The 19,054-nt window shown below is 32.7% G+C and overlaps 1 long non-coding RNA gene across 1 annotated transcript; it reads right to left on the minus strand.

Annotated features, from left to right (window-relative positions):
* Positions 1 to 272: 272 nt before the first annotated feature.
* Positions 273 to 4,245, minus strand: LOC128230378 (uncharacterized). The gene is made up of 4 exons (XR_008260206.1): positions 4,131 to 4,245; positions 2,723 to 2,801; positions 2,366 to 2,406; positions 273 to 1,975 (listed from the first exon to the last, which is right to left on the minus strand). It is a non-coding gene; the product is annotated as an uncharacterized LOC128230378 (long non-coding RNA).
* Between the last annotated feature and the right edge of the window lie 14,809 nt (positions 4,246 to 19,054).

Consider the following 19,054-nt stretch of genomic DNA (forward strand, 5'->3'; position numbering starts at 1 on the left):
GGCCATTTTCATTGGCTGTCGAAACTCGCCTAATATGAGACTTATATTATTCATTTAAACCTGTTTGGAATAACTACCCTATTAAATATTTTAACTACTTTGTACGGTTTTATATTACAGTTGTATTTAACCCGTTGGTGGGTTTACGAGTATAATGTTTTTGTACATCGACAAAATGGACGACGAAGGTGGAAAATTTGACGTTTTGGCAAACAATTTACTAAATAAAAACAAAACGACATGCTACCTTAGACTGTACAGTGCTTTATTAGCAATAACAAAGTAAAAAATTAATTTAATACAGTATATTAAAGTGATATATCATTTTAAAGGTTACGTCATTACAAACTCAAATATGCACATTTTTTCAAAATCCATCAATTTTTGACAGAATTATGGCCCTTTTAATTTTACATTTTTATCAATTTTTCTGCCAAAATAGGTCAAATTCAAAACTTCGGAATTTAAATGAAATAAATAATGTCAAACAACACATTTTGTTTATTTTCTATAAATTTAATACACATTCCTAAATATCAGAACCTAAACAAAGTTTTAAGCAAATTATTTTACTTTAAAAAAATGATGAAAAAACGTCCATTTTTAAGAAATTTTAAAATTGCTTTATATTTTGAAGAATGAGCTTGAAAAAGGTAAAAGACAAAGAACATTTACATTCTTCCATTCACTGCTTGACTGTTGCATTTTTACAATTAATAGTATTATAAATAGGAGGATTAAAGGCAAACAAAAAATTAGTTGCCATGGTAACCATTCAATAAAAATACAAAAAATGCTTTAAACATCGCTTTTTGTTAAAAAGGAGAATTATGTACATCTTGCCATGATTTGCCTGACAGTTGTAATAAAGGTGAACTTCAACACATCTAGCAATTCTGAATATTTCAATATAAGTATGAGATTGTCAGCAATTTTCAAGGTTAAATTATAAATATAATTGTATACAAAGTATGACCAAATGATTAACAAATAACAGAAATATTTCATTGACTGAAGCGGACATGCTAAAAAGTATCACATTGAAAATACAAAGGTTTTTAGACAACAATTACAGTTTCTTAAGAAAACTAGACTCTAGTTACCATGGCAACTGTTTAAAGTGACACTCTTATTCAGTATCAATGCATACACATGTATAACAAACATATACTTTGACTGTTAACCCTTTAACAACTTACTTAATAATTCATTTTTGGAAAATATTAAGTATTGATAAAAATATTGTAACCGTGTATTTAAGCTGAAAAAGCAAAGATATTAAATGATTGGTGAATGCATAAAGATTTACTGTGATCTACTATGATCTCAAATGGTAGAAATACTGTCTTTTATGCACATTTCCTTCAAGTAGAAGTAGGCATCCTTCATTAGAACCATTGTTTTCAACATTTATTCATCCTTTTTGGAATAATAAAACAAAAGTATTAATTGTGGTAAATCTTATGTGGGAGTAAGAGTGCATCTTTAAAAGAACCGACTTTTTTTTTAAATTGACATGGAAACTATAAACACGAATAATACCAGATAATGTTTAGAAACAAACATAAGGACAATATTTCTGTTTCAAACCAAATTTAAAATACTTTTAATTATTGGAATCAAAATGTGCATAGATTTGGAATCATAATGTCCATGCATGTATTTGTAACCATCCATGACAAGTTTTACACATAAAAAGAAAACATTTTATATGGAAACATTTTCACTCTATAATCACTCAAAAAATGAAGGAACTGTTCATGCTGTACAGGGGTATTTGGAAGTGCAGATACTTCTTATCGCAAGAAATTTAATCCTCTTTGCACTACACTGTAATCTTGGATATTGCAGGAATTGAGAGAGAATCTGTGAGACACTTCATGGTATGACTGTTGCATGATAGAACCACTGTCAAATACTGAAAAATACTGTCATATTACACCAAGCTGTTTTTTTCTCAGAAACCATCATGAGCCTGAAAATATAACAAAGGAATGTGTTGATTTCAATTAATACACATGTTCACAAAAGAAACTACATGCATTCAGTGTATATGGCAACATACATATACACATGTATACATACAGTGTAAAAAGGTTTTATCACATTTAATTAAGAGAATACATTATATTACCAGATATTGTCTTAATATTGTCTTAATAAAGTTGACATACATACAGAGAGAAATAAGGATTTTCTAATTTAAAACTTCATACTGTTCAACATTTTTGTCCACTTTTTGTACATAACAAATTACCTTTTCTGAATAATAATTTATTTTTCCTTTCAAAATTATTCCTCAAAAAAGGTCGACATTATATTTTTAATAGAGCAAATAAATACAATTTGACAAAAAAGTACATACACTTAGGTTACTGAATCTGCATCAGTCAGGTGAGAGTGAAACTGAAAGTAAACATAAACATAGATAATTATGTATTATTCAGAGATGTACACTTATGTATATATATATATGTAATGAGGTTTGATGTCTATACACAGTTTGGTATTTACCAGAATCAATTTAAGAATCAATTCAACTTTACAGCTCAAAAAAATGTCAAAAGCATTTATTTTACAAATAATAAAATATGTCATCATACAAAATGTCAAAGTTTATAAAGAGTTCTCAATAACTTCAGGTATGATTTCAAAGAAAATTAAGCAAATGGCATGTTTATGAGATATTCTCTGGTAAATATGCATCATAGTTCTAAGTTACCTCAGTTCTGCAATCCTTCCCATCATTCTGACTGGCTGAATTTGAGTGGTATGAATGTATTCTATGGCTTTATTTCTCACTGAAAGGAAGAAAAGATTAAATAAAAAAGGGAAAAAAGACTAATAAATGACAAAACTGACCACCCATGAATTGGCAGACATACTAATGTGTAAAAATACTCAAAATATTTAGTCAAAAAGGAAGAACAGCCATTTATGGAATGTGAAGTTTAAAATAATTTCAAATGAATAATCAAAACATTGAGTTGAAAATTAATGACAGCAATTGAAATCCTATCATAACAGGCATTCCAATAAATCTGAAGACAAATAATGTTTGAAAAGTTGAATAATTTTTACAGAGAGTGATTTTATAATCCAAGTAACTATACAGAACATAAAAGTGTTTCCTGAAATTTACACATTAAAACATTGATATGTTGAAATTTGAAACTTTCCAATTATTATTTAAGTATTAGTTACTTGGTGATAATGTATGATCTATAAACAATTAAAATTGGTAGGCATCCAATTAACTGTTTAGAAGATTAAAAAAATGCTTACTTTCTTAGTTTCAATTGTGAAATGCCTATATAAGCCAGCCTGCATTTTTCTTATTAACCAATAAAACACTAAATGGAAACTTGGCGTTGTAATTTGATTAATTGGGTTTTGGTTGTCAAGCTCTTTTAAGTTATTTAATATGAATTTGTCGGTCAATGCCCGTTGAAGAAACATGGGCATAAACAATAACAAACTTCAGCTTGACAGATTCTTAATCAATAATATAGAATGGCTTAATAAAAAATAACTGCCAATTCTCCAATAGTTTATTTACATTTTTTAAAACCGAAAGTGACCAGATCCTTAAAGAACCCGGTCTGTTTATTTCATTAAAACCAATCACAATATTGCAAATGTCTTATTTATTCATTTTATAAAACATTTGACCAATGTTCATGCAAAAGAATTGGCAACCCCTTATAAATAGCATTCTAAATATAATAAAACAATGATATGCATAAACCTACCTCAATGTTTACTCAAAATAAATTACTATTTACAGAGGTTGGCATTTAAAAAGTAAACAAAAATTACTTCCTGGTTAATTCGGATACTCTCGGCTTTTAAGGTTGCATGCCTTATGAGTCATCAAATTGTTCTTGTTTTTGGCCACTCTCAGAAACGTTGTGTTTATAAATAGCCCTTGCGGAAAAATGCGACAGATTACTGAATCAAATGGATAGTATCACTGTGTAGATAAATGAATGAATTTTCAGAAAGTCGATGATGCATTGTTGTTCTCTTTCGATTTGGACCTATAAATCAGCATGTTTTATCCCCTGTTTCAGTTTTTGTCAAAATAAAAGCAGAAAATATACCAAATAATTCATTAAAGTTATACTCACCGATGCAGGAGACGTCAATGTATCCTTGTAAAGTCATTGACAATCAAACCAATTCTTAAAATATCCGAAATCGAAAGTATAAAATGACAGTCAAAACGTCCCAAGACCGGCAGAAAAACGACATATTACAAAAAATGCTTGTGAAACTTTTTGCTCGTTTTATTTTGTTTCACATAATTAGATAAAACCCGTACTACAGTTGATAGGTAATTTATTCATGATTATTTTGGTACCATTTTCGGCAGTAAGTATAAATGTTTGCAGGAGTAATATCCATTGGAGTGAGGAGTGGTATTAGCATTGTGCAGAATAGGGAAGTGTAAAAAACGACGTTACGTTGTTATTGCTAGCTTTATTCATAAGTGCAATGTCGCTTAAGGATGCATGTCAAAATCAGCCAAGTCAAGTCTAGAAAAGCAGACACAATGGATGAACAAGCGATATACAGGCTTCCAATATAAACTTGAGGTAAGTTATTAGTTTAACCAAAATGTCGAACCATACGTAATAGTTAATTAATAAAATACTTATTACTGTGTACATGAATAAAATACAATTACTATTTGATTTCTTTCAATGTGTACTTTTTTACCATAAACAAGACAAAATCTGAATCCCCAACTACCAACTGGTACGTATTTAAATAATCGCGAATATCAGACTGGCGAATGTACGAATAATAGTGATATAAAACCGTGTTTGTTACAAAGACCCAGTAGTGTACATGCATAAACATACATTTGACGTGTGATGTCTCCATATGTGACCTTTCAAACTATATCAATAGACAAAATCTGAATCACCAACTCCTGACTGGTTAGTAGTTGAGAATTCGTAAATAATCGACTTGAAATGGTCGAATATCCGACTGGCGAATGTACGATTGAAGGTGATTTTAAACAGTTTCTGTTACAAAGATATATATGTGTACATACATAAAATACAATAATTGTTTGATTTCTTTAGATGTGTACCCTTTAACCATAAACAAGACAAATTCTGTTTCTGAATATTCGGAATATCCAACTGGAAATAGTCGAGTAGCTTAATAGATTTCAAGATTTATTTACAGAATATCCAGAAGGCCATAGCCCATGTGGACAAATATATATACAACATAGTGTTTTCAGGTGATTCCATGCATACAAATAACAAAACTAGACAACAACAAAAAAAACACACAAAAAAACCCACAAAAAACAACAACATAAATATCAAATACGCAAAAACACCAACTTCATAAGTTCAGTAAATCAAAATATGTTATAATGCAATCTATTAATTAAATTAACGTGTCAATAACGTTATATGTTTATTCACAGATAAGTTGAAATAAATACATGTACATATATATAATAGTTGTTCTATAATGAGAGTTGTGTTTGCAAAATATCTGCAACTCCCTATATCGGACAACCTATACAAAACGAAACTATAGGAAGCCTAAGGGAAATCACTTAAACTTTAAAATTCACTTTTGTAATAGTCATATCTGAATCAGGTAAGATTAGATAATGACTGTAAATGTAACAAAATTTAGAGAATCATTGTACATGAACACTGTGTGCAAATATTCAGTCTAGTAACAATACAGACAGAGAGTGTGTGTCGAAGTGAAAAGTTATATTTAATAAATACTTATACGGATTTAAGCAATCATGCGTACTTATTTTGTTTCAGGTAGAGATACTTCACCAGAAGTATTTGCATACATCATTTATGCAACTATCACTTTCGAATTTGTTTTACTAAATAATAAAAGCTGAACACTCACTTATGTAACAGTACTTCTATGTAAAAGTATATCATACATGTTTGTTTAACTAGTAAATATTTACAACTAACTACACAATACAAAACGTTACATGATAAACGGATAGATCACAATACATGTGCAATAATTAGGACGCATACATGTCAACTGATCTAACTAAAAATGTATTGTAAACATATATACTAAGATTTCTTAATATGTCTTCTTTATCAGATGTAATTTATTGGATAAACTTTTGCATGTTTGGTCTACGTCTATAAAATATTGGTATATATTTACGTCTTATATCAGAGTATAGGCAACATTCCAGAACAAAGTGGTATTCGACTTGACATGTATTACATTTTCTCTCATCAACGGGTATTGGATTGGGTTTCGCCCATCTTCCACTCTCGATCATAAGTCTATGTGCAGATACACGTAATCTTGATAAACTAAATCGAAACTTTTAATACTGCATGAGATTAAGTAAGGTTGGAGTTTAAAACATGCTATATTGTTATAAAACAAAGCTCTACTAGAGGCTTCTAATCTTCCATTCCAGTTTTGGATAAAATGATCATTTAGTCTCTGTTTAACATAAGCAAGAAATAATTTATCGTTCCCTACTTCTTGGAAGAGCCATACATCATAAAAACCGAGTGAACTCAACAGATCTCGTAATAACGAGCACCAACTTTTATTAAGGGGTACCTTTCACAGTCATTCAATAAAGTAAGATATATTTTCTTATTAAACTTATTATCACTTGTACGTAATAACTTAACCCAATACTTTATAATATTACTGTATTTAATTGTCTGATAGTTTACACGTCCAAGCTCACCATAAATAAAATCATTCTGTGTACTTCTTTTAACACCCAACAATCTTTTACAATATTGCATATGTATTCGCTCTATGGCGTTACCTTTGACAAAGCCCCACACTTCACTACCATAATTTAGAATGGGCGAAATAAGCTCATCAAACAAATCTAACTTGTGTTTAATAGTAAGGTCCGTAAATTTATACAAATATTTGTTCATCGTAATAATTGCTTTTAAAGCTTGCCCTGCAATTGTATTTTGGGCATCTGAAAATGAGCCCCTGGGAGTAAAACCGTTCCCAGATAATTAAACTTATTATCAATCTGAATTTCATTACCATTATAATAAAAATGAATATTTGTCGGGAGCCGTCCTCCCTTCCTAAAAACAATTATTTTTGTTTATCAGTATTCACAACTAATTTCCAACGTTCACAATATTCTGACAATAAATTCAGACTTTCTTGCAATTCCACAGCATTATTTGCAAACACAATAATATCAGCAGCATATAGTATTAGAAAAAGTTTAAACGAATCAATATTGATACCATTAATACCCTATTCATAAAAAATTGACTCTAAATCATTTAAAAACATCGAGAACAAGAAAGGCGATAAACATTCTCCTTGTCGTACACCTATCACACATTCATATGTTCCACTCAACTGGTTACAATACTTTACTCTGGATTTCGCTGACGAGTACATGGATTTAATTATACCAAAAAAATTTCCTCGTAATCCTAACTTAATAAGTTTACTCCAGAGATTATCCCTAACAACATAATCAAAGGCTTTAGTAAAATCGATGAATACACAGTACAGTTGCTTGCCTTGATTAAGAACATGCGTTAATAAACCATGAAGTACAAAAATATTATCTATAGTACCCATATTCGACCTAAATATGAAGCCTGCGCTTCAATATATACAGAGTAACCTTCGGCCCACTCAGATAGTCTGTTGTTCAAAATTCGTGTAAAAAGTTTCCCCAGAGTACTTAGTAGCGTTATACCCCTATAGTTATTTTCATCATTTATACTACCTTTCTTATGTAATGGCACAACAAAACCTTCAGACCAAGACGCTGGAAAATGACCGGAATCAAATATCTTGTTAAAAAGAGTATGTAAATATGGTAATAGTACATCTTTACCGTGAATAAAAAATTCATTTGAGTGCATATCTGGACCGCCACTTTTATTAGTATCTAATTCCTTAATAGCTTTAGAAATACTTTCAACATTGATCGGTATATTTAATTCTTCGAACATTACACTAAATTCATTTTTTACATATCGTTCCAAAAAAAAACTACATCATCATCTGGCTTAAAAACATACTATTTGGGTTGATAACACTTTTAAAATACTGCTCAAAAGCACCCAATGTGACATTTGCATTCTGAATACCAGCAGATTGCTTCAGCATATTCCAATATAATTTAGCATTTTTAAATCTAGCTTGCTCAAGCTTTTTAGTCTGTAACTTATCATAGTTAAGCCTATGTTTTCTTATACATGTTTTATATTCTGACCTGGCAGCATTAAGTAAAACCCTATGTTCATCCGACTTATCATTTCTATAAATATTCAACTGTCTTTAAAATATATTTCTTTTCCCAGCACACTCAGTAGTAAACCAAACTTTATGAGCAGAGTTGCGATCAATATTAGCATCAATATTGTTAGTTCTTATTTTTCGTTTAAAAATAGGGGATACAACTGTATCTAATATGTCATTGAGCTGTAAAATACTAGCACCGATATCATGCATTGAAGTACTATTACTAACAACATCATTCCATGTATTTAAACTATCAATAATATTCTTACTGCTTAATCTTTCTTTATATGTTTGTTTATGGTCATTATTCCAAACATATTTATGAGGTATACTCTGTATTTCGTCCTCAGTCTCACTGTTACTCGTAGCAACTGAAATTGAACTGCTAAACATAAACGTGAAATCTATCAAACAATGGTCAGATAAAATATTTGGGTCACAAACACAGAATTTATCAACACATTTAAATATATCAGGCGTTGAAATAACATAATCAACTAAACTAGACCCAGCTCTACCAAGGAAAGTAAAATGGCCTTCTTTATCATCGTCAAATCTCCCATTTAAAATGCGCATGCCCGTCTGTTTACAAAAATCTAATAAAATTAAGCCGTTATTGTTAATGCGGCCTTTGTCCTGGGAATTTCTAGCAATACATGTATCAATAAAATAGCCTTCGGGCAAATAATCAATATGGTTTAAATTTTCATCCGGCACATAATCTGGTAAATCGGATGTATGTGCATTCATATCTCCACACACAATTAAATTACGATTATCGCCACACTTAGAATCGAGCTCACAAACATAATTAAGTAACCTGTCAAATGTATGACTGTCTACCATCGCTTGCCGCGAGCTACCCTCTGGTACAACATAACATAAGCAAATATACAAATCATGTTCTAAACATATTTTCGATGCTGAAATTTTTACACATATAATATCATCGTGACATTTAAAAACAAGTGTATCTTTACAAACATATTCATTCCTAATATATACTATAATTCCACCTGATGACCTTTTATTGGTCTTTAAAAGTTCGGTTCTATTTAAGACAAAATACTCAAATCCATTTACTTGTAAATCTGAAAAGTTATTGGCCCATGTTTCTGTAAACAATACAATGTCATGTGAGTTAAACACATTAATTAATTCCCATGATAAGGGACTTTCACAAGTAATGGACCTACCCCAACCGCTGGCGCTATTTACTGGCATTACGTGCTGCGGCTCCTGTGCCTGCGTTCGAGAGTTAACCTTCGTGTGGACCTATCAAACGTGCAGCCTGGTTTGATAAAGAGTGCTATGAAAAGAAAAGGGTCTATATGGAAGCCGTTAAACGGTTAAAGGCCTTAAAAAGTGATGAAAACCGTCAACTTTTATTTGAAGCCAAACGTGCATATAAACTATTGACTATGAATAAAAAGAGGTCGCACACGATAACTTAAATGAAAGACATTGAAGGGCTAAAGAAGAAAAAACCGAAGGACTTCTGGAAATATTTTTCAAAGCGTAAGGCAAAGCGCAGGAATAATATACAAGTTAAAGATTTTCAAGAGTATTTCCAAACGCTGTCGGACGGTTTAAATGGATTCTCCAATCCTGAGGCTGAACAGTTCTCGAAACGGCCATAAGACCCTAACGATCCTATATATGAGGAGCTTGACAATGACATTACTTCAGCGGAAGTGACAAAAGCGATAAAATCATTAAAACGAGCGAAAGCGGGATCTCAAGACGGACTTATTAATGAATATTTTATTGAAGTCGGAGATATAGTTCTTGGCCATTTAACCGATTTATTTAACCTCATATTAAATAGTGGATTTTTTCCAGACAGTTGGATGGAATCTATCATAGTACCCGTGTACAAGAAAGGCGACGAGGACCAAGTCACAAACTTTAGAGGGATAACCCTTATGAGTTCAATGGCAAAACTCTTTACTAGCACTCGACTTATGACCTGGGGCGATACACATGAAAAACTACCTGATAGCCAATTCGGTTTTAGAAAAGGTTACTTAACAGTGGACGCAATCTTCAGTTTAAATTGCTTGATTGAGAGTATGCTAAACAACGGCACACGCTTGTATGTAGCTATGGTCGACATGAAACGAGTTTTTGACTCTATTAACCACTCTGCGTTATGGTATAAGCTATATAAACTCGGTGTTTCTGGGGAAATGCTTCGTATAGTACGGTCTATGTATGACAAAGTGCGGTGCAAAGTCAAACATTGTGAAAAGATGTCCGATTTTATTGAAATAGCAGTCGGTTTGAAGCAGGGGGATGTGTGTTCTCCGAATTTTTACTCATTATTTGTAGAAGATATGGAACTTTATATTGAAACACTTCCTACAAGTGGAATTTTAATCAAGGAATTGACTTTACTTCTGCTTATGTATGGCTTTGATAGCTGAATCTCCGGAAGATCTACAGGAAAGCTTGAATGCGCTTAAAAAATATTGCGATAAATGGGGATTACAAGTCAATACCGACAAAACAAAGGTCATCGTTTTTAAAAAGAGAGGTCGTTTGAGACAATGTGAAAAATGGACATATGACAATGTAAACTTAGATACAGTAAATGAATTCAATTATCTAGGAATGGTGTTCAGCTCGAGTGGATCGTTCGCTTTAAATCAGAATATGCTAACGGGAAAAGGCCTTAAGGCTATGAAGACGCTTATGTCAAATTTAAAATCATTTAACTTTACACCCGAAACATGTTGTCAACTTTTTGATGCATTTGTTAGCTCAATATTGAATTATTCATGTGAAATTTGGGGTTATGTGAAATCTCAGGAAGTAGAGAGGCTGCATTTAAGATTTTGTAAACGACTACTAAACGTTAAACTTTCCACAAGTAACTGTAGCGTTTACGGAGAACTTGGTCGATACTCATTGCATATAAATCGATATATACGGCTAATTAAATACTGGCTTAAGGTCGTCAATACAGACAATTGTATTATTAAATCTTTGTACGATCTATCATATATCGACTTTGTTAATGGAAAACATAATTGGTGTAACAATATTAAGAATATTCTCGACAAATTTGGTTTCATTTATGTATGGAATAATCCAGACATTGTTATTACTAAGCACTTTATACCTATGTTTAAGCAGACAGTTATAGACAATTTCATGCAAGAATGGCGAGAGAGTCTACAAAATAATGGTGTGTTGACAGTGTACAAGCATTTAAAACATAACCTTGAATACGAACAATATATGGACATTGTTACAAACAAATCACTGCGTAGCTGTTTAACGAAGATGCGTGTATCTGGTCACAAATTACGTGTGGAAACTGGACGATATGGACCGCAACGTGTCAATAGAGAAGATAGACAATGCGTATTATGTGTTAATGCTTTAAGAGACATTGAAGATGAGTTTCATTTTATTTTAAAATGTGATTGTTACAAAGACATTAGGAAACGTTATATAAGCAAGTATTACACTAGAAACACGAGCATGTGGAAATTGATTGAGTTGTTTTCATCAAATAAAAAATCGGTGTTAAATCGATTGTGTACATATATAAGCAAAGCTAATGAAATAAGAAATTCGCTTATAAATACTATCCTTTAATTACACTTGTTTGTATTAATATGTTTTGTTTCTGTATTATTTGTATTTATTTACCATCATTTTGTGTTATAATTATTTGTATGGATGAGAAACAATATGCTTAAATCCAAATAAATCATCTTTCTGTTCTGTTCTGATCTGTTCTGTTAACCAGTGGTACGTTCACCTCCATTGGCATATGCACCGGCGGACTCGAAGTTTTCGGTGGGATAAACGGCGGTGATGCCGTCCGTGTCACGTCCCCGCTTACCGGCGCTGCACAGCCCCTATGACCGACTATATCCCGTTGGATAACACCAGGGGTGGGATTTGCAGAGGGTGAGTTTGTAATGCAAACGTTAGTCTGATGATCAAGTTCCTTTTCATCACGAATATACTGGGGTTTTACCGTTTTAAGGTTTACCAATTGTGAGAGTATATTTGCCGCTATATACTGGCCCCACTCAGGTAGTTCATCGTGCACCAGAGTACCATCCTGGATCAGCTTGGCCGGGTACACAATTTGCACCCTCGATCGCGTGTTCTGGTTTTTAAGTGCCTTGTACCTTGGCCAGAGACGCCCCCGAGCTTCCTGGATCTCACGCGGGAAATCAAAATCAATAGAAAACGGGGTGTTTCTCAGTCGCCGGACGCTACTCATCACAAGCTCGACGTTTCCGAAGTCGCGCAAATTAGCGATGATCGGCCTGTTTTGGTGTTGCCTCCATGGATATCTCTGCCCTAGTCTGTGCGCTCGGGCAATGTTTATGCAACGTGGGTCAATATCGAAATGGTTTTTCAGAAAGTCAAGCAAGATGTGTGTGCAATTCTCTCCATTGTTCTCAATAAATCCCCTAAATATCAAATTATTTCGTCGAGATCTGGCTTCAACATCAATGGACTTATAAGCCAATGTCTTTAGGAGGTCCGACTGTTCATTTGTTGTTGAAATTACTTGACTCAATTTTTCATTGACATTTACAACAGTTTTATAAAGATAAACTATTTCCTTACTACAATTCACTTGCTCGTTTTTAATAAAACGTAACTCATCAAACATATGCACCATCTTATTGTCTAATGAACTCTGCATAAAGTCTTGCCTTGTAATTTGCCCAGGAAATGATTGTCCATATGAATGTCCACTTTCCCGCTCGGACAAAGCCCCATACCTGTTCTGTACTGGCACAGAAAAATCACTATTTGCCATATTTTAAATCCAATAAAGCACTCAAAAGCTTAATAGCCACGTAGAAAACTTATTAAGGTACAAATCCACGGCAAAAAAAATACTTAAAATTGCTTTTAAATCCATTAAGTGACTCTTTTTTCACCTGGGAACATTTTCACCTGTAAACTAAGTCACGTGATATGTCCAATATAAACATATACATCTAAATCTTTGTTTTCGAATTCCGGACTGGCAATACTACACACGTAGCTGGTTGTTGAATATTCGAATCCCCAACTGGCATCTAGCAGGTAGTTTAATATTCGAATCCCCAATCACCAACTTCCAACTACTTCCCATCTTTCATGTTATAAACTGCTATTAATCTATATCAAATCGTATGATAAATTATCAACAATTATTCATATCGAAATTGTCGCTTTAAAAGAATCGGAGATACGTTAGGAAATTAGGGTGAGAACAAAAAGTATATTGTAAATACATGAAGTATAGAGTGATAATCTTATTCGGAAATTCTAATTATTTTAATTCTTTACGGAATACAGTAAAACTATAACGACCGAGCATTATTGGTAAACAACGGCGGCACATGGTTTGTCATGATAGGCATGAGGCAGTTGCACATAGCGGTTAGAAAATATCAGTCGATTTTAAATTGAGACTGACACGTTCCATTGTGTATTTAAATGATATATAGCCTTTCTACATATCATCGATATTTAAGTGAATCATGTTAATGACGAACTTATTAATTAAGATTCCCATAAGTTAATTCATTAAGTTAAGTCCTAAATTGAAATTACTACGCGATTTACTTTCAGCGTACTTAAATAGTTCAGGTGTAATGATGTATGACACATGTATACCGTACATACATAACATAACAAGGTTTTCGAATTTTGTTAATGTTGGCCATCTGCAGTAAAAATTGCTTAAATACTTTTTTCGCAATTCTCTGTGTTTAGGGCAAACTAGAAGGAAATGGTATTCATCCTCAATAGTTCTCATGTTACAATTGTTACATAATCTTTCGTGCCGACGAGTATTAGTATATCTGCCTATTTCTATTTGTAGATCGTGAGATGAAGTTCTTAGTTTGGTTAAAGCAATTCTAAATTTATTTTCAGTGATATCACTAAGGTACGTTTCCTGATCAAACTCGTGTTTAATTAATGAATATGAGCAAAGTTTAGGTAGGTTGTTTATTTGTCCATACCATGTCTGTTTATAATTGTCGATTATTATTATCCTTATAGGTATTATATCAATAGATAACGTATCTTGATTAAGCCAAATGTTATTCATCCCAAGGCGATTCAATAAGAATTGTATATGATAAGCCCAATTATTACCGTTATACGTAGTATCATTGCTAATGTCATCACGTAGCATATTTTATACTATTTTGATCAGGATATTATTCGGGGAGTTAAGAATTTTAATCCAGTATCTGATCATTATAATCGTTCTATTAATTTTCATTGGGACCCTTCCTAATTCACCATACAAACATTCTAAATTTGTTGATCGTTAAACACATAATAATTTTCTGCAAAATTTAGTATGTATCATTTCAACATCTTTGGCATCGTGAAAACCCCATACTTCTGCCGAATAGTTAAGAACTGGTGTCACTAGACTATCAAATATTTTTTTTTCTTTTATAGGTAGGTGCATAGAATATGAGGCGTGCTGTGCTAATCGCTTTTGTGTTCTGTTCCAGTTATTGTTCTTATATAAATGCGTCCCAAGATATTTAAAGGAAGTAACCATTTCTATCTCTGCGTCGTAGAGATAAAATTGGTAGGCTGTGTGACGGCCCTTTTCAAAAATCATAGCTTTCGTTTTTTTAGCATTAATTTTTAACACCCAGGTGTTACAATAATCTTGGAGATCATTTAACATGCATTGTAGAGAGTTTGGGTTATGTGAAAATAAAGCTGCGTCATCCGTAAACATAAGGAGAACTACCTTTATGTCGTTTATAGTAAATATTCCTTCCTGATTACTGTTCATATAAGACGTGACGTCATTCACGAAGAATAAAAATAATAAACTTGAACTCGGGCAACCTTGTTTCAGGCCAGTGCCAGATTCGAACCAGTCTGATCTTGACTGTTTGTATCTAACACAACATTTGACCGCAGAATACATCACCTTAAGTGAAAGTACTATTTTAGAGCTTACATTTTCTTGTATGAGCTTTGTCCAAAGCTTAATTCTATCGATTTTGTCATATGCCTTTTCATAATCAACAAAAATGCAATACAGTTTTTTACCACCATTAAGGGTTTTAGCAATGATAGAGAATAACACGAATATACAATCAATAGTCGATTTTCCTTTCTGGAAACCAAATTGTGAATCGCTTATTTTTTCATTGTTAATTGTCCATTTAGTCAGCCTATTTAATAATATCTGAGAATACACCTTACTTAATATATTGCTTAACGTAATGCCTCTATAATTTTTAGATTCACTAGCGTTACCACCTTTAAATATTGGTGTTATTATACCTTCTCCCCATGACTGCGGGTATTCTGCGCTATTAAACATTCTGTTTTACAATTTGAGCAAATATGGGGAAGTAATTTCAAATGAATTCTTAAAAATTTCCGCAATTAACATATCATTGCCGGGACTTTTCCCGCTTTTTTGAGAAAATATAGCATTCTTGAGTTCCGATTCCGAGATAATCCCATCCAGCGATTCATCGGCCAAAAAGGGCACATTAAAATCTTGTTCATTATTTGTAGCACCAAAAAGGTTATTAAAATGATCATACAAATCATCAATAGATAAACCTTCAGAGCTGGGTATATTTTTCTTGTACTGGTTTTTGATATTTTTTCCAAAACTGTTTTGGTTTTGTTTTTGCCAGCTTAGCAATTCTAACACCCTCATTTTTAAGGAAGAGTTTCTTTTCTTTTCGTTTAATCCTGTTATATGTTTTTTTTAACATTAAAGTATTCCTGAAGTAACTGGATATTATGTTTATTTTTTACGAATCTATTCCGAGCCTCCTTAAATGCTTTTCTAGCAACACTCTGAGTTAAACCATTTCTTTTTGTTTGCTATATTCTTCTTCTTATTATTATTATTAGTAGTAGTAGTAGTATTTTTACAATCATTAACCGTATTTCGGTTTTTACCCATAGTGTTTAACTTGAATATAATAAGGTGATGAAATATGCCCCTGGACCGACCAATGTTCAATGAGCTGCTCATTTCTTTTATATATATTGCCATTTTTAACTGTTGGGCAGAATCACAAATATTGAAAGGCATTTCAGTGTAAGAGGACCTAAACGACTGCAGTAAAGACAGTCATATACTATTTATCTCAGCCAAGGACAAAGATAAAACAAGTACCCGTTTGGAACTCCTTTTTAATGGTCTTCGAATTGTAATTACCTCCCTTGTTGAAGACTGTCGTCTGTAGCATCAAAGAAACCTTGTCTTGTGGCAATACTTAGAATGCTAATTAATTATTTCTCACTTCAAATGTCACCATAAACAAGTTTTCACGCACCTTTCAAGAAATAATGCTGAACTCTCCTCAGAACTATATAAAGACCGATTTGACTATCAACATAATCTGAATCCAGCAAAAAATACACTTTTACTTAATTTTGTTTTTAACTGAGGTGGGAGAAAAAGCATCTACCATGGCCGCTCGTGCAGAGTCGGGATGAACCTATCTTACAGTCTCGGCCATGGAAGATACTTATATTATTCCTCCTTATTAAAGAGAATTAAAACATGTAAACATAATAAAATACCTTTTTAAGATACGACGTGCAAAAGTGAGCAAAAGTAAATATAAGTGAAAGAACAAATAAAGAACAAACAACCAATACATACTGTATACATGTATACAGCTACAATAACAATGTGGTGCCATGCAACTGAGGTTGTTGAAGACATTGATGTACACGTGGTTGGTGCAGTGATTGGTCAATCTCCACCCACTGACATATCACGTTGCTATCGTACCCATTATTTTCTTCGGAAGTAGGCTGTGTCACAATCATGCAAGAGAATGTGTTGATAATTTCCCACTCTGTAAAGAAATGTCCGCATCAAATGTATCCACAACAATCTGAACTAATGCATCTGAGCCATCTGATATTCCATGAAGCGTTTCAGATAAAGCGATTTTTTGAATGGCAATACCTCTTCAGAGGTATAGGTTACCCTTAATTTGTTCTTTGGTTTACTTTGGTGAAGTTCGCATTTTAACACTAAGTGCTATTAAAAGTTGAGTTGGAAAATTGGTCAAATACGGATCACGTTGCTACCAATTAGATATGATGCTGGAGTGTCATAGAGTTTCGTAGATAATTGAGAGAAAAGTTTCACTACCGTTGGACTCAACTTTCAACTGTTTGTTTCTGCAAACATTATATGTTTTACGATTTTCTATCGTCCTCTATATCTTTGCCTTCGCGAACGATATGTTGTGCTACGTTCTTAATCGCTATCGATATCTGGGCGTTTGCTTACGACTATAATAACTTGCAACACCGGATGCTGTTTAAACTAGAAGATCGTCACCAAATCGTTCAGTGAACGAGGCAATAATATGTCTTCGGGTCAGCATTACACCTAATTCAGCCTTAAACTTTTCAAAGAAATCAATTGTATTACATACAGTCGAAGGATTCTCTAACATCAACCAACAAGGATATTCAAAGGCTAAATCAAAATCTCTTTCTTCATTGACAGACCCTGTAGACGAACTTGATGCAGCAAAGTGAATAATTTTGGGTGACATGAATTAAACCTTACAGTCTACATGATATATAATTCAAATCAGCAAATTATATACGTAAACATTGGTAAAGCATAGAACTTTCCCGCTTGAAAAAACTGTAAACAAAAGCAAATATACATTATTTGTGTGTGTGTTTTTGTATCATTTTACGATATTTCCGTGGCCATATTGGACGCCATATAGGTCCTGTTATTGCTAAATATGTAATATATGAAATTATACATCAATTAATTAAGATCTTATGTGTCGTAAAAAGTATTTTTATACAGGTTTTTGCATATTTTGCTTATTTGGGCGGCCATCAAGATTGCTATGGCGGCCATATTAGACGCCATCTTGTTAAATATATAACTATATTTTATTTTTTGCAATATATATTGCACACATGTAAATATTAAAACAATGCAAAATAATGGTATTTGCAACAAAATAAAACAAATAAGACAGTTTTTTTTTTGTTTTGGCGGCCATATTAGACGCCATAAATATAGTGTGAAATATCTTAGAATTCATCGTTTTATATTTAGAAACCATGCAAGTATAGATGATTTACACTAGAATCAAAGCATTGACACAAAAGTATAAGTCAATTGTTATTTTTGGTAAAAATTGGCGACCATCTTGGCCGCCATCTTGAATATCTCGATATCTCGATTTCCCCAAGGATGGCGCGAGGCCATCAAACGGATTCTTAACTAGGGCCTAAACATCTTAAAAAGCTAAAAGCATTTTCTATATACTCCGATGCAAGGCTCAGCCAAAATAAACATTTGCTGGACTAATGGTAAAAACTAAGGTAGTGGCTTGCCTAAATAATGTAGGTACCTCAGTATCGTTTAGAATGTAAATAATCGACTAACATCACTTAGCGAAAGTGACTAAAACCCTGATAACATTTCCAAAAGTTGGTTCGAAAAGTGAATATTACAAAAGGTATCATACTGTTCATTAGTGAGTATTGGACTTAATGATCGCAAAAGACGTTGCCTTGTAGTATCATTTGACGTACAAAACAACAAAATATGTACTGAAATGCAGTACGGTTGAAAAGAGTGTACATTTAGTTACATATGGCCTGCTAAATATTTTGCTAAGAGCTAGCACCATCGTTCTTCAATATTTAAGTTGCTGACGATATATTTGGCTAAATTTCACTAAAACACCTGGTATTATCAGACGAAAATTAACACAGAGTTCAGTATGATACTTTTATTCTTTAC

The sequence above is a fragment of the Mya arenaria genome, chromosome 4 (assembly GCF_026914265.1).
Source record: "Mya arenaria isolate MELC-2E11 chromosome 4, ASM2691426v1".
NCBI classification, from domain to species: Eukaryota; Metazoa; Mollusca; class Bivalvia; order Myida; family Myidae; genus Mya; species Mya arenaria.